General features: G+C 38.5%; 1 protein-coding gene across 1 annotated transcript in view; it reads right to left on the bottom strand.

Annotated features, from left to right (window-relative positions):
- RNF19A (ring finger protein 19A, RBR E3 ubiquitin protein ligase) overlaps positions 1 to 18,405 on the bottom strand; it is a 52,286-nt gene that overhangs the window by 29,101 nt on the left and 4,780 nt on the right. The window lies entirely within an intron of this gene.

An 18,405-nucleotide genomic window follows, 5' to 3' on the forward strand; every position in this document is an offset into this window, starting at 1 on the left:
ACACAAAGATGGATATAAAGACCAATGGGGAACAAAACACAGTCCAGGAAAAAAGTCCCATTTATACACATGAACACCTGACTTACTGTCAAAGGTGACCCTGCTGAGCATTAAGAATGGCCTTGTCAAAAACAAAACAAAAACAACATAGTACTGTTTTACTGGTTACCATCTGAGGAAAGGAACTTAACCTATAGGTAACCCTCTCCATAAAAATCAATTCCAGATGGTTAACAGATCGAAATGTGAGAAGTAAAATCCTAACACTTCTAGCAGTCAGTAGAAGAGACTATTTCAATGAAAAGATTTCTTAAATGAAACATACTAAAGTACCCGCTGTAAAAGACTGTTAATTGGACTACAATAAAATCACAAGATAGTATTAAGGGAGTGGGAGAAGACATTTGCCACATAAAACTAATAAAGGACCAGTAACTGGAATATATAAAGAATATAGAAATCAAGACAAAGTAGAAAAATAGAAAAACGCGTGAGGGACGTTCACAGGCTCTTGACAAAAGAATATGAAAAAGTGCTCAACGTCATTTGTTGTACACATCAAAGCCATACTGGAAGACACTGCACACCCGGCAGGATGGCTAAAATTCCAAAAGACATTTCCAAGTGTTAGCAAAGATGTGGACTGTTGAGAGGAGTGTAAAATGGCATAACTACTTTGGAAAACTGTTCAACAGTATCTACCAAATTTGGACATATGGAAATTCTATTACTACAATATGTAACAGTATCTATTACATACTGATACTCCTAGATACGAATGCACAAGAGAAATGAATGCATACATGCATTAGAACACTCACATTACAATATTTATGGCAACACTAGTTATAACAAGCCCAAACACTGGACACAACCCATATTTCTATCAACAGTAGAATGGATAAATAAATTGTGGTATATTCATTCCACTCTAGTCTACCAGAAAGCAATGAAAATGAACAAGAGACTGCTACTCATAAAACAAATATGAGTCTCTCATAAAAGGATGTGTGTGTATGTGCTGTGCTTAGTTGCTTAGTTCTGCCAACCCTTTGCAACCCCATGGGCTGTAGCCCGCCAGGCTCCTCGGTCCATGGGGATTCTCCAGGCAAGAATACTGGAGTGGGTTGCCATGCTCTCCTCCAGGGGAGCTTCCTGAACCAGGAATCAAACAGAGATCTCCTGCATTGCAGGCGGATTCTTTACCAGCTGAGCTACCAGGGAAGCCTGTGTGCTGTATAATTCCATTTAAATAAAGTTCAAAAACAGGTAAAGTTAATCTCTAATATATTTCAGAAGTCAGGACTATAGCTACCTTTTGAGAAATAGCACATGTACAGTAGTTACAAAGGTATATTCACTTTGTGATAAATCACTGACCTACAGACTCATGGTTAATGCATTTTTCTGGGGATCTTTATATCAGAATTAAAGGTTAAAAAAAGAAAAAAGCTCCCTGAGGTGACAGTCACACATATTCTTAAGAAAGTCACTTTTACTTTTCTAACACAAAATCTAGAAAACCATTTCACTCAGGCAAACTTTATTCATGTCCAACAGTTTATACCTTCCCATCATCTGCTGCATATTCCCTTAATTCTGAGGGAAATACAGTGTAATGGTAGACTAAAATTTTCTGCATATTTTCTTCTCTACAGTTATTAATTTCTCTTGCATCTCAAAATGCTTTCTCTACTCCAGGGTTCAATATACGTATCAAAAAACAGACTATCTTGGGGATCCTAAGAATTTATCACTTAAAACATTAAACCAGTGGTCACTTGGGAGAATTTTTCAAACATACTTTTAGAAATTTGATACCCACATAATTTATTATCTATGTCAGAACCTAGTAAGAGTGAATGAAGGTGCTATTAATATTTAAAATAGGATGTGTGTGGGTTAGTTGCTCAGTTATGTCCGTCTCTTTTGCACCTCACGGACTGTAGCTCGCCAGGCTCCTCTGTCCCTGGAATTCTCCAGACAAGAATACTGGAGTAGGTGGCCATTCCCTTCTCCAGGGGATCTTCCTGATCAAATCTAGGTCTCCTGCATTGTGTGCAGATTCTTTACCATCTGAGCCACCAGGGAAGCCCTTAAAATAGAATAATGGGGACAAACTAGAACATATGGTGATCCCACTGAGGAAGCCTTTCCAAAACAGTGTGCAAATAAACAAATACGCCTTAAAGGAAAATAAACAAACTTGAATACTAAAAAATTTAATATTTTTATATGGTAAAAAGTATAATAGGAAGACATGATAAATTAGTAAAATATAATAATATTTTACATATAACAATGAACAACTTTCTTTAGTATACAAACGGCTTTTACACATTAGTAAGAAAAAGATGTACAACTCAGTGGTAAAATGAGCAAGGACATAGGAGGAAGAGTTTGGAGGAAAAAAAATACAAACATTAGGAAGACAGGAAACAGTGTTCAACACGCCAGAAATGAAACTCAAACAGCAGGCAGCATCCTGTGCACAGCAGGCTGACGGCTAAGCGGGGCGCACGCCCAACACAGCACCTCACACGCTGGGGGCGGGGGCCGGGGGGCGGCGGGGGGCGCGGGGGGGGGGGGGGCGGGGGACGAGCGCGTGCACGTAGCACCTCACTCTGTTCAGAGGAGCAGGCAGCGCGACTCTGCGGAGCCAATTGAGCTCACTCACCGGAAAAGGCCCTGATGCTGGCAGGAGGAGAAGGGGACGACAGGGGATGAGATGGCTGGACGGCATCACCCACTAGATGGACGTGAGTCTGAGTAAACTCTTGGAGTTGGTGATGGACAGGGAGGCCTGGCGTGCTGCGATTCATGGGGTCGCAGAGAGTCGGACAGGACTGAGCGACTGAACTGAACTGAACTCGAAATGGAACTGTTCTCTGACCAGCAATCTTACGCGTAAAATCTATCCTTCAGAAATTATAAGGACACAAGTGTGCAAAGAAAGTGTGCAAGGAAACTCACTGCAGCCTAGGTAACAGAAGGAAATAAAACAAGGCAAACAAACCCCATACAAAACTTGGAAATAAGTGTCCAACAGGGAACTGGTAAAAATAAAAGAATCAACCACAACTCACAGATAATGATAAGGAATAGATCTCTCTCTATAACACTGAATGAGCAATAATAACTGCAAAACAGTAGTATGTATAGTATGAAAGTATTTGTGGGAAAAAAAATGCACCCACAGAGGTTTACAGGTACCTACAGAATATCTGGAAAAATATTAAACCATTAATAGCAGCTACATTGGGGAGAATAATCTTTAGTATTCACTTTGTGCCTTCTGTGTAACTTACAATTGTATCATGAGCATCTATTGCTTACAGGTTAAAAAAACCCTAATTAAACCCCACAAACAACAAAAAAAAACCATATTCCACTCTAGAATTAACCAATCAAATTGAGAATGTGGTCCAGAACTTGTATATTTTGCAAATGTTCTCAGTAATTTAGTTGCACACACTGATCAAGAACCATTAATACTAAAGAGTCTGCTAAACTCTTGCACTTAAAAACAGAATTCTGTGTGCTTGGTCTCCAAAACAAGGCTCCTTGTTTTTCATTACTTTAGGTACTAAAAATAAAAGTTTCATTAAAAAAAAAAAGACAAAAAAAACCTCATGAAGGAACACTTCCAAACCCATTCTATGAGGCCACCATCACCCCAGACAAAGACATCACACAAAAAAGAAAAGTACAGGCCAATATCATTGATGAACACAGATACAAAAATCCTCAACAAAATTCTTGCCAATAGAACCCAAGGACACATTAGAAGGATCATACACCATGACCAAGTGAGGTTTATTCCAGGGATGCAAGGATTCTTCAACATATACAAATCAATCAATGTGATGCAACATATTAACAAGTTGAAAGATAAAAATAAGATAATCTCAATAGATGCAGAAAAAGTGTTTGACAAAGTTCAGCACCCATTTCTGATAAAAACTCTTCAGAAAATGGTCACAGAAGGAACCTACCTCAACATAATAAATAAAGGCCATATATGACAAACACGCAGCAAACATTTTCAACAATGAAAAACGGAAAACATTTCCTCTAAGATCTGGAACAAGACAAATACCAGATTAATAGTTGCAGGATTAGCTTTTTAAAAATAATATAGTCAGAGTTATTGATAGCTAACTTATTTATCAATAACTTTCAGTAAGTTATTGAAAAACTCAACATTAAAAAACTAAGATCATGGCATCTTGTCCCATCACTTCATGGCAAATATATGGGGAAACAATGGAAACAGTGACAGATTTTATTTACTTGGGCTCCAAAATCACTGCAGATGGTGACTGCAGCCATGAAATTAAAAGATGCTTGCTCCTTGAAAGAAAAGTTATGACAAACCTAGACAGCATATAAAAACGAGACATTATTTTACCGACAAAGGTCGGTATAGTCAAAGCTATGGTTTTTGCAGCAGTCATGTATGGATGTGAGAGTCAGACAATAAAGAAAACAGCACCAAAGAATTGATGCTTTTGAATTATGTGCTGAAGAAGACCCTGGAAAGTCCCTTGGACAGCAAGATCAAACCAGTCAATCCTAAAGGAAATCAACCCTGAATATTCATTGGAAGGACTGATGCTGAAGCTCCAATATTTTGGCCACCTGATGCGAAGAGCCAACTCACTGCAAAAGATCTAATGCAGGGAAAGATTGAAGGCAAAAGGAGAAGGGGGCGACAGAGGATGAGATGGGTAGATAGCATCTCTGACTCAATGAACATGCATTTGAGCAAACTCCAGGAAATAATGGAGGACAGGGGAGCTAGGCGTGCTGCAGTCCACAGAGTCGGACACAACTTGGCAACTGAACAGCAACGAGAAATAGGAATGGTCCACAACTGGTATTTCTACCACATATGCCAAAGCCTTGTGAACCAAAGATGTAGTATAAGTGCTGGTAACTTTGTACTGACACATCAAAAATAATCTAGTTTGGCAGAATGCTATTTTTTATACTTCATAAAAATTATGGAAGTTAAACATTCCAGGTGAAGTATCTAATCAATAATTACAATATTGTTTTAAGTGAAAATGTGTTGTAGATTTTAAATGCTCAATTTATAAACACAGGATAGATAATGAGCAATTAGAAAGCTCAAATCCGTACAAAGAGCAGCCTATGTTTGAAAAGCTGTATATATCACTTAGGATCCTGGCCAAAACTCGAAGCATTTTCAAAGAGGTAACTGAAGTGCTCATTTGCAAAGGTGTGGATAGGGTTAAAGGAACCAACAGTGATGGCAGAGTACTCAGAAAGCCATTGTTACCCTTTGGAAAAAAGAGGCGGGGGGTGGAGCTGTCCAATGGCAGTCGGAAGAATAAACATACAGCTTCTCTCTTCTGGAGATCTCTAATATCCACCAATGCCTCACACTGGCTAAACCCAACGAGAAACCAACAAAGGAAGCCAAGGGAGGCAGTCCTTAGAGTAAGTCAGCCTTCTATGGGGCACAGAGCAAGCAAGGGGAGGATGAGGAGCGGGTCTGGAGGAGCAAATAAAAACATTCAGTCTGGATGTATAAAGAAGAGAATTTGGGAGTCAAGACCTTGTCAGACACTGCTAATTATAAAAATCTTAGATAATGTCCATTCCTGAGTCTGTGAGCTCCACTACAAAATATGTGATCTCCACTTATTTCAAATAGATGTTATGACAACAAAGTGAAACTGGAACAGGCTAAAATTTGGCACTATCCTAAATGTTAGCTGAAATGAAATGTAAGACAAGTTTTATATTTCTAGGACCTAACACAACTTGTAACTTAACAGTAGGTGCCTAAGACACACTGGATAAATAAATCATGATGCATGACACACATAAGTGGAAGTAAGGGAACTGAGGATTTGTTCATATCTTTGCTTTTGGCTTGTTACTGCTGTAAGGTTCTTTTTAAGTGATACAACCTTACTACATTCAGCTTTTTAAACTGTAAAAAGAATCTTTACTCCGCAAGTGCTATAGGATAGATAAGATCATGTTAAATATACAACTTCAAGAATTACAGATTTAAAACATTCAACCAATAAACATCTCCCAACCACCAACGTTTTAGTAGCATCTACTAAGCACCCACATGCCTAAGTGATTTAAGACTCATTAAACGATATTTTGCAGAAAGTAGGCTGGGCAAAAAAAAGAAAAGGACAATAAAGAAATTACTTCCCAAGAGAAAATCCCACTCAACTCTGGAATATCTGTTTTTGCCTATTATTTAGCTAAAATTGGGTTTCTTCTATTACTTCTCACAGAAGTAAAAAAATGGAGAAAACCCAATAATTTTGTATTGATAAACACTATAAGTAACCAGTTTCTGATTCTAATTTCTTTTACTGATGTCTGACCCCCAGTTCAGCACCTCTAGCACATGGTAATAAAAGTAGCACAAAACACTAGCACTGTTGACGAAAACAAAAAGAGGACTAAGTATAAAGCAGTTTCTGTTTGTTTGAAGTGAGAAGGGAGCAGGTAAAGAGACTCCCAGCACAGTTTCTATTAATCATTAATTCTGGTCACTACTGAAGCCCAAGCTATTTCATATTCAAGTGAGAGTCAAGAAAGGAGATAAAGAAGTAAGACTTTCTATTTTAGATTCTATTAAAAAACTATTTTATGTTACAAAGCATAACAGGTCATTAAACTTCTTCAGCAATATATACTTAGAGAGGTTGAGAGAAGATGATGAATAAAAGAAAAAATTTTAATGAATATCTGGTATTAAACATGGTTCTCACATGTTTATAAGTCACATTTCGCTTTCTGTGAACTAACCACATGTTCATATTCTGCTGCTGGTATAAGGTTTTTTTATATAAAGGAACTCTACTATTACGTGTCAAATATATTAAAATTTTTTTAAAGAAAAACCTGCATGGCAATTTTCCAATGTAGAAATGAAAACTTTCGTGTGTGTGTTTGTGTGTGTTCAAATTCACATATTTTTCTCTTTATGACTTTTGGATTCTGTATTATTGGAACAATCCTGCTCACTTCAAGATCATATTTTAAAAATTCATTTATATTTCTTTCTGGTACTTCTATATTTTGTTTGTTTACTGCTTATATCATGTATCCATTTCAATTTATTTTCATGTTAGAACTAAGTAGAGATCAAAGTTTTATTTTTTTTCTAAATGGCTAGCCAGTGTTCTCAACACCGGTTACAGAATAATTATCTCCTTTCCACCTACCTCTGACCTAATTTGATAAGCTAGTTCTAGTGTATAAATTTCTTACTATCTATATGGTAGGGACTACCAAAATACGCTCTTGAAGTAAACAACCAAACTATTTTGTTCCAATTTTTGCTGCTATCTAGGTGGTAGGGACTTCCAAAATACTTGTGGCTATCTAGGTGGTAGCGACTCCAAAATACACTCTTGAAATAAACAACCAAACTGATTTGTTCCAATTTTTGCTTCCACCAATTGGAAAGGTGCTTATTTCCCTGGATTCTAATCAACATTCTATATTATTTCAATAGCTTTTTCTAAGTCGTGGGGAAAAAAAAGTAAGCTACTTTCATTTCTATTTCTTTGGTTACTAAACAAATCAAACATTTGTTCACACTTACAGCCCTCTTTATTTTTTCAATGATTTATCTGTTCATATGTTTTTGACCATTTTTCACACTGGAATATTAATGGTCTTCTTCAATTTTAAAACTTTCATATTTATTCCCTCTTAATATTTGCTCTTTAATTTTGTAATTTTTAAAGTAAAGAGGTTTAAAATGTTTATTTAATCACATCTACCAGTTCTTCTATAAATTCTTTCATTACTTTATATGCTTATAAAACATTTTCTGGGGATAAAATCTATTTATTGACACATTTACCATTTGTGGTACTTTTTATTCCTTCTTGTGGATCCAAGTTTCATCTGATATCTTGATATTATTTCCCTCTAGTCTGAAGAACTTCCTTAAACATTTCTTCATGTTGCAGATTTCCTATCAATGAATTCTCTCAAGTTCTGTTTATTTCAAAAATGTCCTATTTCACCTTCATTTTCATGACTATTCTTTTCTGAATACAGAATTCCAGGTTGATAACTTTCTCCTTTCAGAACTTAAAATAGATCATTCCATTTTCTTCTGATCACCAATCATTTCTGATTAAGTCATCATTCACTGATATTTTAATTCCTCTGTAGTAATGTGTGTTTTTTCTCCTTTGGCTGTATTAACATTTTCTTTCCATCTCTGATGTTCAGCAGGTCTGATCAAAATATACCTAGATGATATTTTCTCTGTATTTATCATAGCTGGGGTTCATTGAACTTCTTCAATTTCAAGTTGATTTAATTTTTTGGCAATTACTTCTTAACATATTTTTTTACTCTAGTGTCTGTCTGTCTCTCCTCTCTCTTTCTACCAAGGCTCTGTTCATTTTTTGTATTTTTATCCATTCTCTGGATTTGCAAATTTTTATTGATCCACCTTCGAGTTCATCAACTTTTTTCTCTGCCTTCTCCAGTCTGTTGCTAAACCGATTCAGTAAAATTTTTACTTCAATTGTATTTTTCAGTTCTGGATTGTCTATTCTTCTATAGTTTCTATTTCTCTGTTCAAACTGCCCACCTATATTCAGTCATCATGATCATGCATCTCCCTTTAGGTCACTGTATATATTACAGTTGCTTTCAAGTCTGTTAATTCTGCTGATTTTAGGGCCTGCTATCATTCTGGGGTCAATGGTCATGACATCCCATTTTCCCAATTCTTCACATGTCTAGCAGTTGTCTATTATAAACTGGGTATTGTGGACATTATGCGGTAGAGATATCTTCTCCTAAGAGTGAAAATTTTTAGTACACCTGGCAGTTAAATCTCTGGCTCATAAAGTCAAACTTGTGGAGGCTTGGTTTTATGTTTTAAAATGCATCTCTGAGCACAAATGTTTTATCAAGCTCTGTTAATTTCGTGGGAATCAAATACCAAAGGACAGCTGTGTATAAAGATATTACGGAGCTATTATGTCATCTTCACTTAAAACAGCAGTTACCACTGAAAATTTTTTTAAGTTCATCAATCCTCATAAGGTAAGTCAATAACACTATCTCTATCCCAAGAACCCAGATTTCTTAGATCTGTATATAATATGCTCATGTTTCTGAGGACACATTCCAGTAATTAAAAGGCTTTTAGGTTGTATTTCTAGCACCATTGCTGACTGTTTCTCACTGGCCATCAAACATTTCACTTCTTTTGTGCTGTTCCATTTTAAATAGAGATAGTGTTTAAGTAGAGATAGTGTCAGCCTGTTTCATTTTCCTTCCGTTTGCAGCTAGATGCAGCCATGTGTCCAGTTCTGGCCAATGCAATGTGAGGATGATGATGCATGCCACATCCAGAACTAGTCCCTAAATCATCCTTTCAATCATCCTTTGAGCTCTCTCCCTTTCCTCGCAAGCTGGCTGAATGTAGTAATTCCAGTGGTTGACTCCAGGCAGGTCTTTGGGGACAGCTGAGTCACAAGATGGAAGGAACTGGGATACCTGAGTCACCCACATGGTTCTTTGTGTGAGTTAAAAATTAACTTTTATAGAATTCCGCCATAAGACTTGGGATTTTTTTGTTTCAGATACGACTACCTTACCCAAGATAAGATAAAATAAGGGAATAACTTAAGAGTAGCTTGGAAGGAAAATTCTGAAAACAAATATAAGGTAATAATAGCTTATTTTTATTCAGAGAGTAAAGCATGGGACTTCAGAGTCACAAAGTTTGGGTTCAAGTTCAGATTCTGACACTAGCTGTGTGACACTGCGTTAAATTACTAAGACAGTTTACTACACTGTAAAGTAGGAATAACAAATAACCTACAGTCCACAGAATTATACTAGGAGTAAATAAAATATGTAAAGAATCTAGCACTAGTATGACATATTAGTGAAAGTGAAAGTGAAGTCGCTCAGTAGTGTCTGACTCCCTGTGATCCCATGGACTGTAGCCTACCAGGCTCCTCTGTCCATGGGATTTTCCAGGCAATAGTACTGGAGTGGATTGCCATTTCCTTCTCCAGTGGATCTTCCTGACCCAGGGATCGAACCCGGGTCTCCTGCATTGTAGACAGACGCTTTACTGTCTGCGCCACCAGGGAAGTCCTTAGTATGACATATTAATCACCTGACAAATATTAGCCATTATAAATATTTGAGAAGATGATACAAATGTAACTAAGCCACTTATTGGATAAAGCTATTTAAAATAAGATTATCATGCTTAAGGTTAGAAATAAAATGAAACAAACTGTTGGCTCTGAAGCAGCTTGTCTAATGTAATCAGAATACTTAGCCACTTGCAAGTTTGGAATACATCATTATAGAACATAAATTTCTCCAAGATGAATATAGTTTTTACCCTTATGTTTATATAGTTGTAAACCTACAATAAGTGGTCTAACATTAAAAATGGAATAAGTAAATTCAAATTAACTACTTTTATACACAGGGGAGGTGGAGGAAGCTCAACAAATGATTAACATAGGCACATTGTTTCCAGCAAGTTTTCTGGAAAGTGAATGCTTATCAAGACTCAAATATACTACCTTGAGTTCTGCCTCTAGATAATGTCTATGATCTCCTACAAACATAAAGTGAAAGTTCAGAATAAACTATTCCCATATGCCACAAAACCTCCCCCAAAAGACAGTTTAAACTACTGCAGAAAGAAAAGGCATTATTCATTCCATTTTCCAACAAAAAAATACATAAAACATTTTGACTAGCTCCTTCCAGGAACTATTTAGAAGGGCAAACAACACAGCAATAAGGAAAAGGATGGAAAAGCATAGTGCAAAATGATGTGTGTGATGGAGTGCCCAGACACATGAAAAAAAGTTTTTAAACAGGTTAAAAAAAGACCGAGCTGTCAAAAAAAAAAAAAACAAACAAAAAAAAGTCTTTTTGACTGGTTAAAATACTCACTGCTATACATCAACAGAAGGGAGATATTAACCTAGTTTGAGATATTAGTCAAGTTTGTATACTTTTGAATTTCAACTTCCTTATTTGAAAGCTAAAGTGATTGGATGAGGTAATGTCTAAGGTGTCTTAGTTCTAAAAGACTGATTCTAATAGACAAACACATATACAGCTGTAACACACATCATGTGTGCCTAGTCGTCCCCAACTCTTCGCAACCCTAGGGACTGTAGCCCGCTGAGCCACGCGATTTCCCAGGCAAGAATACTGGAGTGGGTTGTCATTTCCTTCTCCAGGGAATCTTCCCAACCCAGGGACTGAACCCACATCTCTGCATCTCCTGCACTGGCAGGTGAATTGTTTACCACTGAGCCACCTGGGACGCCCAATACATACATACTCTAGGGTTAAAAGTGGACAATTAATAGTTTCTGAGATAATTTTTGTTTCTGTTCTTTTAAAAATATCTCCAAATTCTCTAAAGTGTTGGTATACTCTTTGGTCTTAGTAAATCCAGTGGAATAAACTGCAAACTTAATTTTACCAGTTTCATCATTAATCTAAATACTACTAATATTTGGACAATTACAAATATTAAGTATTTGGGCTAATTTTGTCCTAACCAATTTTTCTGTAAGTTACTTAAAAAAGTATTGATAAGAGCAGTATCCTGCCTCTCCAATTTTGGAAATTCATTTGTCTCTTTCTCCTAAAGAACGTGAGGAGTGGGGAAGGCAGAGACCTCTGGTTAGGGTAAATCATTCTGTGTGTGTTTGTGTGTATATGTAATTTTACAGCATGTGTACATGATGAGGTAGAGCACAGACTGGATGAGCTATGTGGTAGAAGTCCTAAAAACTATCCTTAAAACTTTCTTCCAATTATTAAGTAATTCTCAGAAGCAATAGCATCTCCTGGGAAACAAGAGGCACGATAAGCAAAACGTGTCTATTTTGCTCCAGATACACTGCATTTATAGAGCTTCCCCCCCAAAAATAAAGTCAGAACTGAGATACAAATGAAATATTTATTAATTTTATAGGAGAAGAATAACAACTAAGGGAGTATTTTCAAAGAAAGCAGGAGAATCTAGGTAAGAATTACACAACAGGTAAACAATCACAAAGGTTTATCATTGTTATGGCTTTCTCATTAAGAATTCAAAAGAAACAAAATGGGTTTAACTATAATTATACAACACAGTATTTAATTAGACATATTAGATATTTTTACTATAAATATCTTGCTATAGGAAACATAAACAAACCCCAATTTAAAAATCAGCAATCAAGAGACAGAGGGAATCTCAAATAAGTCATGGAGATTCAAAAAATGAAAAGGCTACAAACTGGAACTGTTCCACAAATACTAGTCATACACAGGTGAAGCTGCTAGATACGCACGTGAGTTCCTCAGAACAACATCATTTGATTGTGGAACCTGTACTTCTAGTGACACTAATGTTCCAATCTAATGTTAAACTTTATAAGAGAAAACTGTAGTCTAGAGTTACTCAGTTGAACACATCATCACTAGCCATATGAGGCTATTTAAGTTTAAATTAATTAAAAAAAAATACTAAACTCCAGTTCCTCAGTGAAACTAGTCATATTTCAAATGCTCTATAGCCATACATGCCCTTCCAAGGTTGTGCTAGTGGTAAAGAACTTGCCTACCAGAGACATGAGAGATGCGGGTTCAGTCCCTGGGTTGGAAAGATCCCCAGAAAGAGGGTACGGCAACCCACTCCTGTATTCCTTCCTGGAGAATCCCACAGACAGAGGAGCCTGGCCAGCTGCCGTCCACAGGGTTAGAGAGAGTTGGACATGACTGAAGCGACTTAGCATGAACGCATAGCTATATATGGCCACTGACTACCATACTGGACAGTGCAGGTCTAGAATATTTCTATCATTGCAGAAAGATCTATTATACAGTGCTGGTCTAGCGATTACTTGATTTATCCATACAGCTAATGTGCCAGAACAAACTCTTAGTCCTCTTTCTACTATTTTACTTCCTTGAACAAGACCTTCATTAATCACCTCGTTTCTGACTGATCACGTTGGCTTTTTGTTAAGTTCTGCTTACAAACATCCATTTGCTTCCCACAGATAAATGAATTTTAAACTTTGCATGGAATTCAAAGTCTTCCACAATCTTACCTCAGTCTCTTACCATTCTCTGACATAAAAACACACTCCAGCTAACTGGTCTACTTGTTAAATATATTAATAAAACACAGTTTCACCTCCATTGACACTTCCTATGTCTTTTGTCTCTGCCTGAATACGCTCTTCTGCCCTCTTTGCTCTGCTTCTTAGGCGCCACAGTGGTAAAGAAGCCCCCTGCCTCCTGCTGATGCAAGAGATGCAGGTTCAATTCCTGGGTTGGGAAGATCTCCTGGCGTAGGAAATGGCAACCCAAGGGATTTTCTTGCCCGGAAAATTCCATGGGCAAAGGAGCTTGGTGGGCTACAGTCCATGGGGTCAGCAAAGAATTAGGCACAACTGAGCACACACACCCATGCCGCACTGCTCTGCTTATTTAAACTCCTACTACTCTTTGAGGCCCAACTCCCATCTCATGTCCACAAATCATCCTAGATCAGCAATTATAGATAAACTACTAAAAATTATTTCATACTTTTATATAGAAGTTAACAGTTTCTAAACATGTCACCTAAATATTTTACTGTCATTCTTTGCTAGAAAATGTGGGGGAAAAATTAAGCAGAGTCAAGGTAATCGAGAGAGTATGTAAGAGTGGTGCAGATCACAATTTTTAAAGACTGTTTACTTCTGGCTGTGCTGAAATCCCATTGCTGCATTTGGGCTTTCTCTAGTTGCAATAAGCAGGAGCTACTCTCTAACTGCAGTGCACAGGCTTCTCATTGCAGGAGCTTCTCTAGTTGTGAGGCGTGGGCTCAGGAGCTGTGGCACACAGGTTGCCCTGAGGCACGCAGGATCTTCCTGGAGCAGAGGTCAAACCTGCGTCCCCTGCACTGGCAGGAAGATTCTTAACCACTGGACCACCTGGGAAGTGCCCCACGACAATTTTTTTAAGGGTGATGAGAACTAACTGAGAAGATGACACTTAAACAAAGACTTGAGGGGAGTTAGCCATGAGGACAGAGAAGGCCATGGCACCCACTCCAGTACCCTTGCCGGAAAATCCCAGGGTGGAGGAACCTGGTGCGCTGCATGCAGTCCATGGGTCTCAAAAAGTCAGACTCGACTGGGCGACTTCACTTTCACTTTTCACTTTCATGCATTGGAGAAGGCAATGGCAACCCACTCCATCGTTCTTGCCTGGAGAATCCCAAGGACCGGGGAGCCTGGTGGGCTGCATGCAGTCCATGGGTCGCACAGAGTCGGGCACAACTGAAGTGACTTAACAGCAGCAGCAGCCATGAGGAAATCTAGGAAGAGCATCCAAGGGAAGGGCAACAGCCACTGCAAAGACTTTAAGGTTGAATGTGCCTGATTTGTTCAAGGAATAGCCCAGAGGACAGAATGAGGTCTAAGGGAAATGAGAAAGGAATATATGAGACAGCTCAGCTTGTGTAGGGCTTCACAGACCACTTTAAGAACTGACTTTTATTTCTAAGCGAGATGGGAAAACTTAGCAGGCTTAAGGGGCTTCTAAACAAGATAGTTTAGAATCTGGATATTAGTCATTTAAAAGGATAATTCTAGTGTTAAGAGTAGAATTCAGTTCAGTTCAGTCCCTCAGTCATGTCTGACTCTTTGCGACCCCATGGACTGCAGCATGCCAGGCCTCCCTGTCCATCACCAACTCCCTGGGTTTACTCAAACACATGTGCATCGAGTTGGTGATGCCATCCAACCATCTCATCCCCTGTCGTCCCCTTCTCCGCATGCCTTCAATCTTTCCCAGCCATCGGGGTCTTTTCAAATGAGTCAGCTCTTCGCATCAGATGGCCAAAGTATTGGAGTTTCAGCTTCAACATCAGTGCTCCCAATGAACATTCAGGACTGATTTCCTTTAGGATACACTGGTTGGATCTCCTTGCAGTCCCAGGGACTTTCAAGAGTCTTCTCCAACACTACAGTTCAAAAGCATCAATTCTTTGGCCCTCAGCTTTCTTTATAGTCCAACTCTCACATCCATATATGACTACTGGAAAAACCATAGCCTTGACTAGATGGACCTTTGTTGGCAAAGTAATGTCTCTGCTTTTTAATATGCTATCTAGGTTGGTCTGCAAGGAGATCCAACCAGTCCGTCCTAAAGGAGACCAGTTCTGGGTGTTCTGTGACCCATAGACTGATGCTGAGGCTGAAACGCCAATACTTTGGCCACCTCGTGCGAAGAGTTGACTCATTGGAAAAGACCCTGATGCTGGGAGGGATTGGGGGCAGGAGGAGAAGGGGACAACAGAGGATGAGATGGCTGGATGGCATCACTGACTCGATGCACATGAGTCTGGGTGAACTCTAGGAGATGGTGATGGACATGGAGGCCTGGCGTGCTGCGATTCATGGGGTCGCAAAGAGTCAGACATGACTGAGCGACTGAACTGAACTAGGTTGGTAATAACTTCTCTTCCAAGGAGGAAGCGTCTTTTAATTTCATGGCTGCAGTCACCTTCTGCAGTGATTTTGGAGCCCAGAAAAATAAAGTCTGTCACTGTTTCCACTGTTTCCCCATCTATTTGCCATGAAGTGATGGGACTGGATGCCATGATTTTAGTTTTCTGAATGTTGAGCTTTAAGCCAGCTTTTTCACGCTCCTCTTTCACTTTCATCAAGAGGCTCTTTAGTTTTCTTCACTTTCTGCCATAAGGGCGGTGTCATCTGCATATCTGAGGTTATTGCTATCCAGCTTGTGCTTCCTTTGCCCAGAATTTCTCATGATGTACTCTGCATATAAGTTAAATAAGCAGGGTGACAATATACAGCCTTGACGTACGCCTTTTCCTATTTGGAACCAGTCTGTTGTTCCATGTCCAGTTCTAACTGTTGCTTCCTGACCTGCATACAGGTTTCTCAAGAGGCAGGTCAGGTATTCTGGTATTTCTCTTTCAGAATTTTCCACAGTTTATTGTGATTCACACAGTCAAAGGCTTTGGCATCGTCAATAAAGCAGAAGAACAGAACAAGAAGAGTTAAAGATAGTAACATGGAGGACAGTTTAAAGGCGGCTGCAGTACCCTAGGAGAGAGATGATGATGGGCAAAAGGACATCTTGAAAGTAGAACTGACAGAACTGACATGGATTCCAAGTGGATTCTGACCTGATTAACCAGAAGGCTGAAACTGCTGTCCACTGCAATGGAGAGGCTGTGAAAAGAATAACTTTTATGGAGAAGCTAAGAGCAGGGGTTCCCTTTAAATCTTAGGGGAGAATGTACATCCAAATACCCAAATGACAACCACAGAATTCAGGGAAAAGTTTGGCCTAGAGATAAAATTTTGAGAAAAGTTGTTACCTGGATGGTGTGTAAAATCACAAGTAGTGATGAACTCGCCAAAGGAGTAAATAAAGAAGGGTAAGTACTGAGCCCTGTGGCACTCCATCCTTAAGCTACACGGTTTACAGGAGGATCCAGTAAAGAAGACAGGGAAGGCAGAAGGAATCACACCTTCGTAAGACAAAACCTGTTGGTCTATCCCATCAGTATTATATTTTCATCCTTCCCCTAAGTATAAAAGACTGTATCTTAAAAAGTCAAGAGCAAGCAAACAGGGGCAAATTGGCAGGAGGAGTGAAGAATGACATGAGAGACAATAACAATGTATGTTACGGAATATAAACTATTTATTAGGCCTGTTCAGACTTGACGGTATTAAAACACTTCCTCTGATATTTCTAAGAATGGATTAGCACTCCAAAGGAAGGGCTGTCTAATCTCTGATAGTCACAATAAATGATACAAAATAAAGATAAGCACAGATCTTTTTATTTTTGACCGTATATTAGTTTCCTGTGACAAATTACCACAGAGCGGGTGACATAAGACAACAGAAATTTATGTTCTCACAGATCTGGAGGCTAAAAGCCTCAAATCCAGCAGGGTTATAATCCCTTTTGGGGTGGCACAAGAGAATTTGTTCTTCACCTCTTACAGCCTCTGGTGATCACAAGCATCCCTTGGCTTGGGGCCATATCACTCCAATTTCTCTCACCACGGTCAAACTATCTCCATCTCTTCTGTTTATCGCCCTCTCTTTTGTCTGTCTGTAATTTCTCTCTGCTTTTCCCTTCTAAGGGCAATTTGTCATTGAATTTTGGACCCCTTGGATAGCTTGGGATGATCTCCTCATCTCAAGATCCTTAATTACATCTGCAAAGAGTCTTTTTTCAAATAAGGTGTCATTCATGGGTTTGAGAGGTTAGTATGTGAACATACCTTTTTGAGGGCTACCACACAATCTACTGCAGGATTCCAGAAATTATCAGAAAAGTGTGTTATGTTTATGCAAAAAGTTAAGGGGTGTTCATCTATAATTTTAATAAATCGTTATTTTTAATGAAAGCATATGGCTATCAGGAGATTATCTATTCGGTTTGGCTATGTATTCGACTTAGCTATATTTGGCTATGCATAATTGCTTACCAGGTAACCACTGCAACCGCTAGTTTAGATAAAAGAATGAGTCATTGTGCTATACTGTACATATCCTGTGATGACAGAGTTATCTTCCCCATTTATATGCACGTAATCAGTTCCCACCATCTACTTCCAAAGGACTTTATTTCATGATTTTAAGGATGCCTATATAAGAAGTGTTGGTTATTCATATAAAAAAAAACTGAAGGATAAACTAGCTCAGGCAATATTTAAATAGATAAGAGGTTCAATATTTTGTTCTGGAGTAGACCTAGTCACCTCTCTTGACTCAATATACGAGCATTTTGTATTGATTTATCCACTGTAACTTACTCCAGTGTGGGAGTCACCAGGACCTCCACATACAGTAGCCTCATGGGTACTTCTTCCTTCTGTTTTTACACTGAGATCTGCTATGACAAGTTACTAGCAATGAAAAAATCTCTTTTTTAACAATCTTGTCTGAGAAGTTAAATGTTTCAAAGACATGGTGTATGTGTGTGTGCATGCACACACATGCTCAGCTGCTCAGTCATGTCAGGCTCTTTGCAACCCCATGGCCTGTAGCCCGCCAGGCTCCTCTGTCCATTGGATTTTGGAGTGGGTAGCCATTACCTTCTCCAGGGAATCTTCCCAACCCAGGGATTGAACTCACATCTCTTTCATTGGCAGGAGGATTCTTTACTAATTAGCTACCAGGGAACCTTCAAAGACATAATTTATACTAATAAAATGAAATAGATGATAGCATATTCTCCCTCATTTTATAAACAGGGAAAGTGAGGCAGAGTCACTTTGAGAAAGTTGTATGAACATAAGAAGTCAGGTATTTTGACTTTCAGTTCAACTCAGTAATTTCAATTCAA

The sequence above is a fragment of the Capra hircus genome, chromosome 14 (genome assembly GCF_001704415.2).
Source record: "Capra hircus breed San Clemente chromosome 14, ASM170441v1, whole genome shotgun sequence".
NCBI classification, from domain to species: Eukaryota; Metazoa; Chordata; class Mammalia; order Artiodactyla; family Bovidae; genus Capra; species Capra hircus.